Here is a 19,249-nt window from a genome sequence, read left to right on the forward strand (position 1 = left end):
AAGGCAAAGCTAATGAATAATTTGTAAAACTGTTTCGGATAATTTTAAAATTCGAATTTACATCGATTTAGATACATAGAATAGCAAAGAAACAAATAGTACGTCTTCGGTTGGGTCATGCCAACTTGACCCATAGCCATCTATTCATGCGCCCTCCCATAATATCATCTTGCTCACTATGCAACAAGAAAATCACCTCAATGCATCCTAATTGACTGGCTGCGTTCAGGAGAACAACATGATACCTGATCATAGATGGAATTTATAAGTTAGTATTGCTGAACACATATGAACATTAAAAAAGGAGCGTAAAAATAGTACGCTAGCTTTTTGTGATACATGATACATTACTGCTATTATGTATATATGGGCAAATATCGATAAGAACTGATAAAATAATTATTAAAATACCATGATGTAAGTTAAATTTTATAACAGAGTCGATAGAATATTTTTTTTTCTCTCGTGCTCTCTTACGTTTTGATAAGTTTTCGGGATCTCGCGCTCTTATTTTTTGTGTTTTGTACTTTTGTGATTTTTGAATTTGATCCCAGTGCCAAATTTACTTTGAGGTATTTTTGATATTTTATTTCATTTGTTTGTCTTATAATGGCCCTTGTCTGTTCCAAGAAAAACTGCACACTTGCGTCTTCAACGAAAGATCCCTTTATTTTTTGTTGGCTCTGCGATTCGATGATGCACGTCAAATGTGCAGGATTCACCGGCAGAGTAAAAGATTTTATTGATCTTAACTCTGGTCTTATGTGGTCATGTGGTATGTGCAAGGAAATGATGGTTGAGATGAGCGGCTTTATGAAGCACACTCGAGACAGCCTGTTGAATACCTCGGGTGCTTTTAGGCAACTCAATGAGGGGTTCCGACCGTTCCTATAGGTACTGTAGGCCCCGTTCCTGGATCTCAGCCTAGTGAGGTTCAGATTGCTGCTGGGGGGCGTAAGAAACTTTCAGTTGTTTCACAAAGGAAGCAATTATCTGTTTCTAGATTCACCTCAGATACCACATCTGAGGATGTTCTGGAATTTATACGTGAAAAATTCGCATCCAAAGATATTGCAGTTGAACAATTTCGATTTTCATATGCTCGTAGGATATCTTCTTTTAAAATATTTGCTCCGCCTGATGTTTTTAATGTTTTACTTTCTGAAAGCTTTTGGCTTAACGATGGTTTAGTAATTAAAGAATTTGTCCCAAAACAACCGAGAACAAATAACAGGCCCTCCACTGTGTCAAAAAACTAAAAAGTTTAATGTTGGCGTATCAAAATGTTAGGGGATTAAATATGAAGCTACCCAAGCATTATGCTGACTCCTCTGCATTTACAGCAGATTTTTTAGCTTTTACGGAAACTTGGCTGAAACCAGGGATATCCGACTCTGAAGGACCGATAGCCACTCACGTAGCGGGGGCGGTGTCCTGATTGCCGTTACCTCTAGCCTTACATCTTAAAGAATTCTCATTTATATACCCAATGAAATTGAATTTCTAAGTGTAAAAGTTTCTTTGCAATCTTTATCTGTTTTTGTTACATGTTCTTATATTTCATCTGGCTCTGAAGTAGTAATTTATGAGCACCATCTGTCTGCAATAAAATCTGTTTTATCCCTTCTTTCTAACAGAGACCTTTTCATTGTTTTAGGTGACTTTAATCTACCTAATATTTCTAGGTCTCCTCCCACTGACTCATTTCGCTATTCCGTTATCCACCCATAATTTTGTGGATGGCCTTTTAGAATTATCGTTACAGCAAGTATGCTTTATAAAAATTTCCTTAACTAGAAAATTAGATCTTGTGTTTGTTTCAGACCCGTCTGAAATCACAGTATGTAGAATTGACGCTCTTGTTGTACCTGAAGACCGATATCACCCAACTATGGAACTGTCAATTTGCCTCCCCTGCTCTGATACCCTCTCTCCTTTAGTTTCTCCAACAAAAATGAGATGTTTTCGTAAATGTGACTATAATAAACTTAACGATATGATTTGTCATTATAATTGGACAGACTTGTACAATTGTACAGACATTGAAAGTGCCACTGAACTATTCTATACAGTCTTAAATACGTTTTTTAATGAATGCGTACCTGATGGGTTTCTTTCAAACTTAAACAGACCTCCTTGGTTTACCAATGAGCTTCAAAGACTTAAAAACCTTAAATCTAAAACTTATAAAAAGTATAAAAAATCGGTTAGACCAGCAGATTTTTTGAAATATGTGGTGGCTCGAACCGATTTTAATGTTTTCAAAAGTCATTGCTATTCTATGTATATAAGTCGATGTAAATTTAAATTTTCAAACGATCCGAAACAGTTTTACAACTTTGTTAATGCCAAGCGTAAGTCATCGGCATTGCCCTCATCGGTACGTCTAAACTCAATGGAGGCATCGACGGATTCTGAAATTGCTGATTTATTTGCAGAGTTTTTCCAAACTATTTATAGGTTCGTCATGGTACGTAGACATTATAGTTTCTCTTTCTATATTATTTATAATCAAGCTCACCGTTTTGCCATGTTCTTAAAATTATCAGAGATACTCCCGTTGTTCCACTTCGAGCTTACTGATTTTTTTATTGCCGGCTAGTTTCTATTAGTTTTAAAATCGCTAACATGCCGTAATTTCCCTTACGTGTTTAAATAAACATAAATTATAAATTACATGGGGTTCGTCATGAAAATAGAAACGTTAGTGTCGATGGTCTGTTTTTATTGTAAAGTGTTTTCCGTAGATATAAGGCCTAAAGTGTTTATATGTCCAATGCTCTTTTGTGTATTTATCTCTTTCTCCCTTGATAAATAAACGTGATGCGTATGCTACTGACAGCTTCGTTCCATTATGTTCTTGTGTTTAAAAAGCTCCGCATGCTCCGTTGTAATACAAAATTCTTATTAATATTTCAGCGGCGAGTATAAGCCTTGTAGTTGTACAATTGCAAGAGACCTCAAAGCGACGTTTGTAGTAGTAGTGAATGGTGAGCGTTTTGCTCTCCGCTTATAAAAATAATTGTCAAGTAGAATTATTACATATGCTTTAGCCAACATTATATAACTCATACATACAATAAACTTATAAAGTGAAAAGGAAATCAAAACCAACTAGAACTTTAACAAATGAGGTGTGCTGATGCAAGAAGTGGAGTAGGTCAAAGAGAAAGACTTAACTTTCGACGGACAACCTTGGCAATAGGGTATAGCGCGGCCCGCGACGATCCATTGGTACACGAATGTGTGAAGAGGAGAGAATATGGCCGACACACAGCCCGAAGGTATTGCGATCAAGCGGAAGCTAAGCTTGTGGGGCAGTGTGGACCGATGACTGACGAACTTTACACACTAACATAATTTTTCCAGGCACTTTTAAATATTTATTCTTGTTTTGTTGGAGATGAGAGACACTTACCAAGATCCCACGAACCGTATACGACGTAGCTTATGCCGGCAAAAATGGTGCCTGAACATCGGACGCCTCTTGGCCTACCTTGTGGTGTGCCCCAGGAGGAATGAATTGCCAGGTGAGCTGCTGATTACTATAAGCATCAGTCACAGACTCTTTAACGACTTGCAAAAAATCTCGGGAAAGCACGGTAAAAGCGCCGACGAAAGTCTTTCCATTGTCACACTAGACAGACGAGAACACCCTCTTCTAGATACGAAACGTGCTAAGGCGGCAAACCATTTTTTAGTCGTTATGTCGGATGTAGGCTCTGATGAATGGACTTTGTAGAAAAACAGACGAAAGCTAGCACACACTCTTCTCTAAGCGTAGTCCATTCCTGTGTACTTGAATGGACGGGAAAAGGACGCTCGCTCTTTCGGAAAACTTCCCATCATCTAGACTTGCATTCTCTTTCTGTGGATAACGGAGACTTTGCAGGCGTTAACTAGTGCCTTTACCAAGTTCTTTATTCTCGGAACGCAGTATCTGGACCCCACCACTAGCTGATTACCGCCATGTAATAAGATGTGCGAATTGTACCAGAAGCTCCGACAGTGAACATTCGTACGGAAGGACAATAGGATGTCGTTCATCACACCGCATGCTGTCGGAGGACCACGCGGACGCATGCCCTGATTTGCACTTTCTGGTCTAGAAAGGGGTTCAGGGAGAGAATTGAACTGGCCGCGAGCACAGGACGCTTCTGACTCAAGCAGCGGAATTCCTCAGGAAAATAACTGCGCTGACTACAAATGATTATGAGCTTTTTCGCGGCGGCAATGTCCTGGGCCTCTAGGCGGACCCCGAACATATGGACCCGAAAGGCTCTATCTAATTGGGAAAGCGTCATGGGCTTTGACGGCCTTCTTTTCCCTGGGTGGGCCAATGATCTCGTGGCCGTTGCATCCATGTGGGTCCTGGCCACCAAAGCGGGTTATCCACTAGCTTCTAAAGGGGAATTCTCGACTAGCCAAATCAGCTGGGCTATGTTCAGATTGAACGTGTTACCAATTGGCTGCCTCGGTTGACTCGGTGACTTTAGTCACCCTGTTGGCGTCTTAGTTTGGCAAACCAAGTTAACACAATCGTAGAACCGGTCCAACAGCGGAATTTTGAAGTCAGCATCGGCATGTTAGGAAGGAAAGATTCGGCCCTCTCGGACAAAAGGAAAGCGCCACATAACTCCTTCCTCGAAAGGGACACTGACCTGGCCTAGAACCGAGTAGCTCTGGAGGAAGCTGTTCCACCTGTGGCACAGCTTAGCTTAGACAGAGATTAACTCGAACCTGACGGCCGTACATTTTAACAATTCGGCGACGAAGTTTTAGGGGTTATTTCGGCTGTGGGTGGATCTACGGATATGCCTGCCAAAAAAACTGACTTTTTTTGGGTCAGAATCTGCTCGCTTTTATTTATGTCGAAAAAGCTAGGAAACCTGGCCGACTTCTGGAACGGTGGAACGAGGTGTCTACAGAAAATAAATTGCGGCTCGCAAAAAAAAAAAAATTGGGAGCACGGACCAACCTGGTCCCTTTGCGGATGGAGTCCAATAATACGTACTGAGATCGGTCTGTATGTCACCCTCGTAAAGAACTTTGGTATTAATTGTTTTCGTGATAAGTAGATTGTAGTTTGGTATAACTTGGCCCGAGTTTGGTATTTTGTTATTTTACTGCTGCTATTACTTTGCTTAATAAGGAATTTAAGGCGGGAAAATACCAGATATGTATTTTTATATATTATAGTCCCCAATGGAGTTATAGTAGATTTTGCCTTATATAATATTCAGGTTAAGAAAAAATACCAAAAATATACCAATTAGTTATTGATCGGAAGATGCTCTTTTTATTTTATTTAGAACCACTGGAGTTCTGGGATGCTATGGTTTTTTATTTAAGTTCAGGTAAGATGCTATTTATTTAATTTATTTAGTACCACCGGAGTTCTGGGAGCTTTTGGCTCTACTAAATTCGTTGGTTGTATAAATAAAACACACTGACCAAAAAAGTTTATCGTGTCGGATGGTGTCATTTTATCTCAATAAAATTAAACGGATGGATATAATATGTATGGATGTATGTATGGATGTTGATGTATGTGTATGTATGATATGTATGGATGTTGATGTAGGTATGAATGTATATTTATAAAATTAATAAATGCCGGCGGATAAGTAATGTGTTGGACGTTTTCGATTTTTTTTTTTTGTAAATGGACTGCATTTGGAATATTGAAAAAATATTTTCAAGTATTTTTGCGGCTGCGGATGTACAGTGAGGAAGTCTAGGAAGGTTTTGGGGCCTGAATTGCCAATGTATGCTTGAAATATATGTGCACAATATTTTTTATTTTAAGCTTGAAATTTTTTTCTAGTGATGTATGGCTAAAGGCAGAAAGGAAACGGAAAATAGGCAATATGAAATTGTACGCCGGGCGGTAGCGGGGTCTGCTGATGGCGCTGGTAGTGGTGGCGTCTGGAAGCGGCGACTGGAAACGGCGGCGGCGGGAATCGGTGGCGGCGAGAATCGGCGACATCGCATTCGGCTGCTGTGCAGGGCTTCGACTGGTACGGCGGGGTGCTGCTGCGCTGTGGGAGAAACACTTATTTCGCGAATTTCCGGTGATCGAAAAAAAGAACACAAACACCTGTAAACTGTAGGGCGGAGTCGGGGGTGGGACCGCGGTTTATTCGTCTTCAATCGTACTGCCCTAAGCCTGAGCAGAGTTCGCGCTCCAATGCGCAGAGGAGACTCCAGAAATAAGAGCAGGAGAGTGAGAGCGGAAGTGTGACACCGGGAGAGCGGTGCACCAGGCAAGCGATGGAATAGAGGAACGATGCGGGCTTAATGTATCCTTATAAACTACTTGGTTCTTATGTTTTCTGCTCAGGATCGTTATAAGAGGTTTGTTCAAAAAGTAAGGTTTCTATCTATTATCGATCTTTTTGTTTTGTTATGTTGGTACATTGTTCCCGAACATCTGAAATAAACTTCAAGCTTATATAACTATTTGATTGCTTGTTAGAGGCGTAAAGGTTATTGCGTGCTCAGTACCCTAGTGCCGGGGTAACAGTACCAAGAGCCCTTTATAAGCGAGTACAGATCTGGAAACGGGCTCTGTTGATCACTAGAAGTCAATTCGACACGATCAGTGAATTGTAAAAGTTTAAGTACCAAGTCAACCAGCAGCAAGTCACCAACAACAGATTCAGTCGTCAGAAACAGCGCCGTGGGAAGCCTACAAGCAGCATATTAGAAGTCTCCAAATTAAGATAACTGTGTCTAAGATCCAGAAGTCATCAAACGTCAGCCTTGACTGTCAGCGCGAACTGAGCGAGAACCTTTTTCTTTTTACGGATCTTAATGGTGAACATTAGTATCCACACTTACCCTATCGAAAGACCTTTGAGGTGTTTTCTGGACCTTGTCCAAAGTTTTTGTAATGCCTGAATGACCTTCTTCGTAATGGTTCGTCATGGTACGTAGACATTATAGTTTCTCTTTCTTTGTTATTTATAATCAAGCTCACCGTTTTGCCCATATTCTTGAAATTATCAAAGATACTCCCCATAAGCCACTTTGAGCTTACTGATTTTTTTAATGCCGACTGGTTTCCATTAGTTTAAAAATCGCTAAATAAATTATAAATTACATGGGGTTAGTCAGGAAAATAGAAACGTTAGTGGCGATGGTCTGTTTTTATTGTAAAGTGTTTTCCGTAGATATAAGGCCTAAAGTGTTTATATGTCCAATGCTCTTTTGTGTATTTATCTCTTTCTCCCTTGATAAAAAAACGTGATGAGTATGCTACTGACAGCTTCGTACCATTATGTTCTTGTGTTTAAAAGGCTCCGCAAGCTCCGTTGTAATACAAAATTATTATAAAAAGTGGTTTTTTAGGTACTCGAAGGCTTCTTGACATTGAGTTGTCCATTCGAATATATGCCATAAAAAACTGACAAATTTTCAATGAATCTTCGTTAATAATTGCAGAATGCAACAAAACTTCTAACATGTGAGGAGTTGAATAACTACAAAGAAATCCCAGCAGCAGGAACGACAGATGGCCGATCGCTAACGGAGCCAAGGTTGAAGAACAAGAGAGTAGGTTCTATGATTTTATCTTTGATCCATTTATCAACTGGTTTGTCTTCTTCTAATTTTTGACTGGAAGGATTTCTATAGTTTTTAAACCAAAAACTGGCTCATCATCTTTCCTCCTTATTTATAGCTTCTAAAAAAATTTTGATATTGATCAGGCTTCTATTCCGAATATATCTATGTAATTTGTGCATATTTTATTACGTACTATTTTAAATTTAAAAGGAAAATTTAAATTTAATTTATTAAAAATTTCTGCTTTGTTTTCATCTTTTTTTGTTATACCCTTGAATGCAACGCAGTGAAGGAGACGTTACCGTATCACTAGACAAGTAGAGCTGGCCGTGTCCTTCTGTCCGAGTGGACGTCCGTCCGTTTCTACGCAAACTACTTTGCCAGTTTTTAAGCTATTCGGCTAAAGCTTTCCCAAAAGTCCAAAAGCTGAATCAGGAAACTATATCTTAGAGCTCCCATAGGAACATTCGGATAAAGTTTTCAAAAATTATATCTTTAATGTTTTTTGACTATAGCCTTATAGGATGAATTTAAGAATTTTAAATTAAATTTAATAAAAATCGTACGACTCTAACATATAGCTGTCAAACACAAAGAAATAATGAAATCATTTTTTTTAATTTCTTGTCATTTTCTTGCTACATTGCAGATATTTAGTGCCATCTTCATTCATTACGAGCTTCAAAAAGGTTTTTGTCTGTCATGCTCACAACTATTGACCATTGTGGTGATGATTTCTTTTGCAAGATATGTATCACCGTGCTCGGATGGTAAACCTTTGTCAATATATGCCACTTCCACTAACTTCCGGAGGTTGTCATTGGTACATATCTCAGCAGTTTTACCTTTTTACGATGATTAAGCCATTTAAGCCTTTATTATATTGGAGGTTTCTCTTACAATCGAGTTCTGCAACTTTCTAAAATTGCAACGATAGTATTTTCGTAACTAACTTCGTTTAGATTTCATCCAATTATTTTAGACATAATTAACTCTACAGTAAATAGTTCATATGGGACTTTTGTCATGTTTAGGTTTATTTTCTTTCCGTGCATAGCGAAATTTCTTTAATATCTGTCCTTTGCGCCCATTTCTTGAATGGTCTCTGCTCTTTTAAACTGGAGTTAGTGGTAGAGTTTGTTAAGTCCTGATCTGATAACTCAGATTGAATGTGGACTGTGGTGAAAGTTGATTATTGAGGTCGTTTTTTTAAATTTTTATGTTTGAAAAATCAGAGTCTTTAGTTACTACTTGATTTACTTATTGTGAATCCTTAGATTCTGGGTCGTTTTCAGTTTCTACTGTTAAAGCGGTATTCCGGTATTAAGAGTTGTTGGTGCCGAAATAGATAAAGTGTACATTTGTTTTATTGTTATTAAACTCGTCCTAACTTAATGGATATGAATTATCAAGAATTTAGATATTTGAGACCAACGGGCTTTATCTAACTGGTCTCTCTTGCCGTGTACTAGCATACGAGTTGTTTATAACGAGTTACTTATACTTCAGCATGTTTACTTATCGTATTGGTAGTATCATTTCATTTTCATTTCGTTCAATTACGGTTTGCAAGTACATAGAACAAATAAAGACAAGACAAAATATAAATGAACTTAGACTTAGGTAAATGAGTTAAGACTTTAGTTTTTAATACAGGTATAGAAGTTGAGGAACAAATTTAGTGGTATGGGGTGTTAAAATTATTAGAAATCACGCGAAATGGATGATGCAGACTAAAATTTAATGTACATCGTGGCAAGTTAATATGTAGGATAGTAGTCTGACATGAACATTAAAGGTAAGGAGGCTTACCAAACCTACGGAATTAATATCCCATGAAAATAGTACTAAACATAGTTCTTTGATTTACTAAAGTAGACAAATTAGTCTATATCCTGAAATCATTATACCCTCTGAAAGGGTATAAAAATGTTTTTTCCAAGCGTAGAAGGTTACGTGTTACTTAAAACAAAAGATATAGATTAAAAAATGGTTTTCGATTATTCCTATGGGAGCTATAAGCTATAGTTGTCCGATCCGGCTGGTTCTGACTTATATACTACCTGCATAGGAAAGAAGACTTTTGGGAAAGTTTCAGCCCGATAGTCTACTTCACTGCCTTGCAAGCTTCTGACCGAAATGACAATACATTCTGCGAGGGTAACTAACTACAAAAAAATCTTTTTTCAGTCAAATTTTACTTTTTACTAAATAGTAAACCTAAAAACGTTTTAAAAATTTAACAATTGAAAAATTATTTTTATTTACATATAAAAGACTAATAGTAAACTTAAAAACGTTTTTAAAAATGTAACAATTGAACATTTTTTTTATTTACATATACATAAATAAAAGAACGGGACAAATGTATACACTTGGCAAAATCTAAGAAATCTCAAATGGGCTAAGCAAGCTCAAAATGACTCACTAAGTTAAATTTACCATATTTTGATGAACGCCGGACATTGTTGCAAAATCATACGTCTCGACGATTGCCGGGAGTCCACTATTTTCAAGATGGATCCGCTTAGAAAACCAGGCAAAAGGAAAAGTAGGGGAAAGTAAAAACAAAGCAACAGTTCGAATTCGCTCATATTTTGTTCTGCACAGATTCCAGTCGTTCCTCAAGCTTACCAGATGGCAAAGAAAACTCACTACTAGAAATGTCTTGGGATTTCATTCGGTCTTGAGAGAGTAGATAAGGGAAGTTTCTAAGTAAATGTAACCCTCTTGCAGAGTCTGAGAAACATAAAACCCGTTATATTGTTGGGGAATAGTGAATAGCTATGCAAGTATCCCTAGCAACTTTTAATTAAACAATTCCCAAGAGAACCTCACACATGAATTCAATTTTCGTTTGGTTCAATAATACTTTCAAGTACACGCAGTTCCTTTGCAACTTTTGCGAACTGTATGTTGCGCTACCTGATAACTGCACAGAATGCACAAAGAGAGAAAGTCAGAACACATCCACGTAACTCAACTCAACTTGACGAAACTCGACGGGCCCTCTCTTAGCCTCCACATATTACATACTCTGAGTGGTGCGCGGCAAGTTACACCGCTCCGCGTATTCATTCGCTCAATGACCTTTGTTCCGTGCGTTGCAAGAGTCAATAAGAGTCCAAGTCGCTTATCCATATTAATTGTTCAGCCTCTTCCCAACGCCGTGTCAAAAACAAGACAAAAAAAAACGCTCCGTGCAACGCGGTCGTGAATTAAGTAAAGCATCCGTTCGGACTAAATAATTCGGCTTGCAGGCGTACCTCCAAGTTTTGAAAGATCCGACCAGAAGGGTGGTCGTATCGCGAGTGCACCGATTTCAGTTGCTATACAGAGTATAGAGTGCATTTCCGTCCTGCAAGATGGGGCAATTGTGCACCTGCGGCTGTCTGCAGCAAAGTTCTGCAAAGTGTTTGAAATGTGTTACATGAGAAAATAAACCAGATGTGCTTAAACATATCGAATTAAGGCAAAAGTTAGAGTATCTTTTGGTGCCCTAGCAAACATTGCTTGAAAGTAGTAAATTTATATTTTTTGCTACGCTCTTTGACAAAATACAAGCGGGATACAATCAATAAACACCTTAAGTCAACTATTGCCTATTTCAAATTGCTAGGATTATTTAGGTGAGTTAGTTAAGAGTGAAAAGTGTGTCGGATAAAATTTTAAGACCCAGGAAAAGTATAACCCATACATTTTTTAATTTTTAACTGTTCATGCTTCTACTTAGGAGTAGGTATGTGTACTCTAATACCAATTCTTTTAATAGAGAGTAATATCCAAGCCAACGAGAGTAGAATAAGAAAATTAATCCCAAAATCAAAGAAATCAAGAAATTCTTTGCCTTGAAGACAAGCTCTGTATAAATTTAGGTTATAAAAAAAAAAATTTAATGCAATTTTACTACATTAAAGGGTAATTATATCTTTACATATAAAACAGTTTATTTGATTCAAAAAAGGTTTCTAGCAAATACAAATAATTACTAAAAAATTTAAAATCGAATGTTTTCTGATTTTTGTAATACTTTTCGATTGAGGTATCAGAATGCCGTCGCTTTCGCAAACTCTCTTGGTGCGCATCGTCATTACGTGGGGACTGCCGACCCCATTGATTATGTGTGTACATTGCAGGCATATTGTATGTATGTACATATGTTGGGATCTTTAAACGTTTTTAAAAATTTAAGGTATTCGCGCTCATGTTCCTTTGGTTACATAATGTCTGCCGTGTTAAACGAGTACTGAAAAAACTAGAACCCAGGCTTTTCGCGAAAAGAGCGAGAACCCTACATACTCGGCGAAAGTCGCACCTAAATTGAGTTTGTCAAATCGAGCATTGTATATACATACATAAAAGGTGGAAGCAGACAAACAACTCCGAATTAAAATTGTATTATTCTGTATGTTTATGGTATCCATGTATTACGATCTTTATCAAAAATAAAGTAAAAATGTCTTAATATCTGAATTTTACCGTACCGGTTTTGCAAAGCCAGATTCACATTCACACGCACCTTAATTGAGTTTGTCAAATCGAGCATTGTATATACATACATAAAAGGTGGAAGCAGACAAACAACTCCGAATTAAAATTGTATTATTCTGTATGTTTATGGTATCCATGTATTACGATCTTTATCAAAAATAAAGTAAAAATGTCTAAATATCTGAATTTTACCGTACCGGTTTTGCAAAGCCAGATTCACACGCACCTTAATTGAGTTTGTCAAATCGAGCATTGTATATACATACATAAAAGGTGGAAGCAGACAAACGAATTCGAATTAAAATTGCATTATTCTGTATGTTTATGGTATCCATGTATTACGATCTTTATCAAAAATAAAGTAAAAATGTCTTAATATCTGAATTTTACCGTACCGGTTTTGCAAAGGAAGATTCACGCGTACATACATATTGTAATCTATATTAAGAATGCCGTGCTTTGCTTCCTTCTTCCTCCCTCTACCTTGCTATCTCGCTCATAAAAAAAATTGTTTTCAGTCTGAATTGAACTCCGTCCGACCAGTTAAGCAACTAGACCCCTAGCCCATAGCCCATTTTACTGCAGCGCAGCGCGGAGTGTTGTAAGCGAGATAGAAAGAGAGAGGAATAGAGGAAAGCAAATCAACGGCATTCTAACACCAGTTTCCCATCCGTGTGATGTTGCTTCAATTGACTTTAAATTTTGACACAATATTCTTCAAATATTATGCATTCAATAAAAAAAAAATTTTTTTAATGTTAATTTCAAGTTAAATATTTCTTGAGCGGTATTTTAATACTTTTTTTTTGCATAAAGACTGCCGTCCAAAAACTTCGTTCAAAATTTTGCCACCAAAAATGTTTATATGAAGTTTTTGGTTTTGGACGACTCTTTCGTGGGTTGAATACTAAGCCTAATATAGAAAAAAGAAATTTTTGAAATTTGTAAATGGGAATCGTTTGTCCACCTTTTAATTTTTTGTCCACGTCCAGTTTTAAAAATATAAAATTTTTCAAATTTATTAAAATTAAAAATTTTAAAATCCAACACGGTAAAACATTTTTAAATTTCTAAATTTTTAGCAAATTTTAAAAAATCTAAAGGGTTGAAAATTTTATTTTTTTGTATGTCATTGTTTGTGCTGAAATTTTAAAAAACTAAAAGGTTGAAAACGTAATTTTTGTAATGTAATTGTTTGTGTTGTTTTAGCGCACGAATGTGAACACTTTAAAATATTTAAAAATTCAACACTTTAGACTATATGTCATTTTTTAATTTTTCACAACTTTTCAAAAAATAAATAAGTCAATATTTTCAAAAATGTATTCTTGTAATTGTTTGTCAAGGGCTATCATTTGTCCTTCCTTTAAATAAAACAAGAAAGGAAGTTAACTTCGGCCAGCCGAAGTTTGTATACCCTGCAGTTATAAAAAATAATCAATAATTTTATTAAATTAAATTCAAAATTCTTAAAAATATAAAAATGTATATACAAAATATAAAAAAGCCCCAAACCTATAATTTGTTTCACATTATTTTCCATTAATTATCCTATCGTTCCTATAAGAGCTATATGATATAGTCGTCAGATTTTGATAAAATTTAACTCCAAATTCAAAACCAAATAAAAAATGTTATTTCTAAGCGTAGGAGGTTATAAGTTAAAAAACACCGAAGATATAATTTTTCAATATTATTTTACCACTAATTTTCTGATTGTTCCTATGGGAGCTATATGATATAGTCGTCCGATTTTGATAAAATTTAATTCCAAATTCAGAACTAATTTAAAAATGTTATATCCAAGCTTAGAAGGTTAAGAAAATTAATAAAAGCATATATGATAATAATTCCAGCCTAACGGAAGGAAACCAACGGACCAACAACCAACCAATGATTTTCTCTATTATATTAGCAGCTGTAATTTAATTGACAATCGGACAAAGTATTGGGATAAATCCTATAAAAGCTCAGAATGGATACCTCATATTTAAAATAGGATCAGTAGAAATCCCAACTAATTACGAATACCATTATTTAAGCGTAAATATATATATTTGAAAACCTTTTGAAACAAGCCGAAGAATTCAATGATGTCATTCCAGTCAATCCGATACTAAGTAGAGAAACGTAGAAGAGAAATTAATGGAATTACAATAGCTAAACGGAGTAAAAGAGATGAAATGGAAAAAAATTTATAATTTAATAGGTTGGCTGGCGTGAGATGTAGAGTGCCAGTCACCGAGATACGGAGTGAGAGAAATAGTTTATTCGGTGTCTGCAGCAGAGTGAAAAGGGTCAGCGGTAACGCGCATTTTGGCCTGGCTCATAGCATTCGCTACGAAAAGGCCGAGAGAGAGAGGTTCGATTATGGAGACAACTTTTCCCAAGGGCAGAATTTATGTCCTAACATCTAGGCACTTGTTCTGAAATATTTATATTTATGCGTGGCCAGCTTGATTGTATTCTCTTCCTAGGAGTTGTATCAAACTCAGGCGAGAAATAATTTTATTAGAGCATTTTTATTTCTTGGTTCATGTTTGTGTTGTTGGGTTGGGTTGTGTTAAAACAATATACGAAGTATTGTAGCCATATACATATGCTTTTTTCAATTGAGATATATGAGCGTATAAGCTCGTTAAGTGTTCTGTGACTTAGCCCCACAGTTCCGACAGTCTGGTAATGTTGTTCGGTTGAATTTATGTTTTGATATTTAAATTCTTAGATAAGTCTTCAGTTATTGAATTTTTACATTGGACCGTACTTCAAAACAAATTTTCATATATAGCTTTTGCTTCTGTGCTTGCACTTTTATTTGGTATTGGTATCGCTACAAGGTATTTGGTTAAATCACAGATTAAGGTAACTGCGTATTTATTTCCTTGTTCGGACTAAGGTAGTGAGCCGATCGTGTCTACAATTACCCTGTCGATTGCTGTTCTTGGCGTCTCTGTAATAGTTAATGTAGTCTTTGTGTGCGTGAATACTTTCGCTTTCTGGCATTTAAGACATTTTCTTCTGTAGTTTTTAATATATTTGGACATTCCGTTCCAAAAATAATGTCTTTTTACCTTGGCCAAGGTTTTTTCATTTTTACATCATGGTATGTAGACATAATAGCTTCTTTTTCTTTTTCAGAATTTATTTGGGTAACTTAAGGAATTTAATATTCTATTGCCCACTTTCGTAAAATTATATTTTCCCACGGTGCCACTTTAAGTTGGCTGACTTTGTCTATACCGGCTTGCTTTTCAAACCTTTGAAAGAATTGATCTAATTCAATTGTTTTATTAGTATATAAATCGCTAACATCGTACCTTGCTGTAATTTTTCTGTCATGTTTAAGTAAACATGTCATATTGTTTACATGCAAGGTCACTACTTTATTGTTTATGACTCTGTTTACTACTTTATATTTTTCTGCGCAGGATTCTTGTCTACATCGATATCTTGTGTTGACATTTATACTTCTGGTAATATTTTTTAATTCTTTGACGGATAACGCATCAGCTACGTAATTATCTTTTCCCTTTAAATATTCTACTGTGGATTATACTCTTCTAGTTCTAGACTCATACGTGTCAGTTTGGAACTTGGAAATAGATAAGATATTGTTCTGTGATCTGCTTTTATTGTAAAGTGTCTTCCATAAACATATGGTTGAAAATGTAATATTGCCCAGTGTATTGCAGCTGATTTCTGCTCGGTAGTACACTTATTGCTGTCTTCCTTAGTGAAAGCTCTTGATTCACTAATCATCTGTCCATTCGAAAGGAACAATTTTTTTTACATAATCTTGTTATGTGCCGTGAATATACGTCGAAATTTTTTATGAAACGTCTATAACGACTGCAAAATGCTACAAAACGTCTAGCGCTATCTGCATTGTGTGGCGCTGGATAATTTGTAGTGACGTCGTATTTCTTGTCGTCTGAAAGTAAATATACAGATTTTAGTAAGGCCTTTGACTCTGTCAGCCACTCTTTTTATACCCTATAATAATTTCAGTCAGAAGTTTGCAACGCAGTGAAGAAGACGTTTCCGAAACCATAAAGTATATATATCAACAGATCAGCGTCACTAGACCAGACGATCTAGCCATGTCCGTCTGTCCGTCCTTTTCAACGCAAACTAGTCTCCCAGTTTTAAAGCTATCGGGCTGAAACTTTCCCAAAAATTTTATTTTTATTGCAGGTAGTATACAAGTCGGAACCAGCCGGATCGGACAACTATATCTTATAGCTCCCATATCGGGAAAAAATGAAAAAATTATATCTTCGGTGTTTTTTAACTTTTAACCTTCTACGCTTGGAAATAATATTTTTTATTTGGTTTTGAATTTCGAATTACATTTTATAAAAATCGGACGACTATATCGTATAGCTGCCATAGGAACGATCGAAAAATTAGTAGGAACACATGAAATAAAAATTATTATTGTGTTTTTTAACATATAACCTTATAAGCTTGAAAATAACATTTTTTAGTTAGTTCTGAATTTCGATTTATATTTTATTAAAATCAGACGACTATATCATATAGCTGTCATAGGAACGATCGGACAATTGCTGGGAAATAATGTGAAACAAATTTTAGCTTTGGGGCTTTTTGACATATTATCTTATAATATAGGGAATATAAATTTTTGTATTTTTGAGAATTTCGAATTCAATTTAATAAAATTATTAATTATTTTTTATAACTGCAAGGGTATACAAACTTCGGCTTCCCGAAGATAGCTTCCTTTCTTGTTTTAAATAGTTTTCGATTGATGTATAACTTGAAATAATCGGACTATTACTGCCGATTTTCATTTCTTCGTCTATATATATGTATTAGTCGCCTTCGCACACCCAGCTGGTGCGCTATGTCACTACGTAGACTTCCTCGATAGTGGTTTTCCTTAAATTTCACTACCTTATTTTCCGCTACCTCAAAATTTTTTGTGAATTTTGTAAGGCATCTATAAAATAAAACAATTTTTTTAATAATAATATTTTTTTATTAACCAATAATTTTTAATTTTATTACTCCCAGCAGCCCTTGTTGACAGCATTATGCCAGCGAAAGCTCTAGTATCTTTTGAGAATTCTCAAAACTCCTTCCAAAACGGAATCCTTCGGATCTTGTAACTCAAGATTTTCGTCATACAAGTCTAATGTCACCGTAACCAAAATTTCTCCGACGTCTTGAACGATTTACGACTCCCCCGTTGTTTGGCCAAAAACTGCTAAGTCGCGAATAAAGTTAGGTCTTGGATCAAGCTGTGGGAAAACTAAAAGAGACACATCACCATTTCACTGCTGTGTAAATGTGTACAAGATGGTGCGCGTTGATCTACGTTTAAAATACGTCCCTTTGTGATGTTTTTTTATAGGTTTTAAAATATAATTTTAAAAATTCTGGTTCTCTTACCCGAAGGTGTGATGATAAAATGTTTCGTGCAAAAAAAACTGCCGTAAAGGGCTTTACACAGTTTGAAAAGGTATATACAAGTATACAAGTAAAACACATTTTATTTAAACACATGCTCTTATTTTTAGAAGCGTTAAACAGGGACTTGAAGCACCCGGGCCAATGTTTAACAAAGGCGATGACGGACGTATAAAACAATAAACAAAACAAAAAACTAGGCTAAGTAACAATAAACTTTAATTAAAAATTGTAAACAGTAAATAAAATTTAATGTATGTTAGATGCAATATTTTGATAAGTGAAAACTCAATGGAAATATGCAGAATTTATTTATTTTATTATTATCTGACCGTTTCTTTAACAGCAATATAAATTTAAGTCTAATTTTCAAAATACAAATAATTATATTCGTAATAGTATAGTATATATGTATATATAGTATATATATGTATATAGTATATAGTATAGTATAGTCAAGAATCAAAGAAGCTTTCATTTGTTCCATATTATTTTATTATGATTATATTGCTATTTTCCGATCATCCGATCGTAGGATGTTATTCCTATGGGAGCTATAAGATATGGTTGTCCGATCCGTCTGACTTATATATATACTTATATACACCATCAAAATAAGAAAAAACTGAGAGTGAAACTAGTTTGCGTAGAAACGGACGGACAGACAGACTTGGCTAGATCGATTCGTCTAGTGACGCTGATCAAGAATATATATAGTTTATGTCGTTGCAAACTTCTGACTAAAATCATTATACTCTCTGCAAGGATATAAAAATCGAAATCAAAAAAAATATTTAAACACTTTTTTTTTATAATATCACTGAAGTTATAATATACTTTTAAAAAGTCTATAACTGCTTCTCTTTTATTTAAAACGGCTTTATGTTTTTGGGCATTCAAGTAAGGAATAAAATGCCTATTATATTGATACCTACAAAGCCACAAAGAAAATCTTGTTTTTGGAATTACATTTAAACGAAACATGGGATTTCAACAAATGAGATGTCATTCTCCGTAAGAAACTAGGTTAAAAGCCGGGGCCAATTATCCCCACCGACTCCAGCTGCTCCGATTTTCTACATTTTGACTTTCACTGCTTTTTTTCCCAAACAAATTGATATTTCTAAAGTCTCGGAATGCTATCTTCTTAGTTTTTGCGATGCCTTTTGATTGGTGTTTCACTCGTTACGATCGGCTATATATAGTACTTGTCTTGTCTTAAACAGGCCAACGTCAGAAGAGATGAGCGTTTTGACCTATAAGAAACCTTTTCCGGCTGTGGACGCTTGTAATTCTTTTCACTTTACCTAGCGGATCAAATGTGGGAGCGTAATAATTTCGGGATTCTCTGGGAACCTCTTGGCATGGAGAAGTAGAAGATTTTACCCCTTTCTTTCACCGAATCGTGGACGCCAGTAGGTTGCATAAATTTTCGGAGAGGATCTCTTTATTTTGTTTTTGACTTATTTAGCTTTATACCTGAAGGTGTTTTTTTTATTTAAACTTCTTTTTTTCAGTGCTTTTTTTTATTATTTTTTCCCAAATGGACTGGTCTTTTTGACGATCAAAATAGGTAAAAAGAGCCAAGCGCTAGGCCAAAATATGTTACCTCCAACTGGATTGTATTGAGCCGCCAAAGTGGGGCCAATCAGCGGATATACTTTGTTAATTTTTCCTATTAAAAAAAAACAATCATCTCTACACAACTTATTCGGCTTGCGTTTTGGTGTTAGCACTCTTTATAAATTTACTTCAA

At 35.7% G+C, this 19,249-nt stretch overlaps 1 protein-coding gene across 4 annotated transcripts in view; it reads left to right on the forward strand.

The window, feature by feature from the left end:
• Window positions 1–19,249, forward strand: part of LOC108024892 (uncharacterized) — a 219,850-nt gene that overhangs the window by 70,879 nt on the left and 129,722 nt on the right. For 3 of the 4 annotated variants that reach the window (XM_050890298.1, XM_044091590.2, XM_050890299.1), the window contains exon 1: window positions 10,478–11,198. The exons of the other annotated variant lie outside the window; for it this stretch is intronic. The gene's annotated coding sequence lies outside the window, so the exon portion shown is untranslated. Of the gene's footprint in view, window positions 1–10,477; window positions 11,199–19,249 lie in introns of those variants that run through there. 4 annotated transcript variants of the gene reach the window in all.

Source organism: Drosophila biarmipes, unplaced genomic scaffold (assembly GCF_025231255.1).
Source record: "Drosophila biarmipes strain raj3 unplaced genomic scaffold, RU_DBia_V1.1 ptg000019l, whole genome shotgun sequence".
In the NCBI taxonomy this organism is placed as follows: Eukaryota; Metazoa; Arthropoda; class Insecta; order Diptera; family Drosophilidae; genus Drosophila; species Drosophila biarmipes.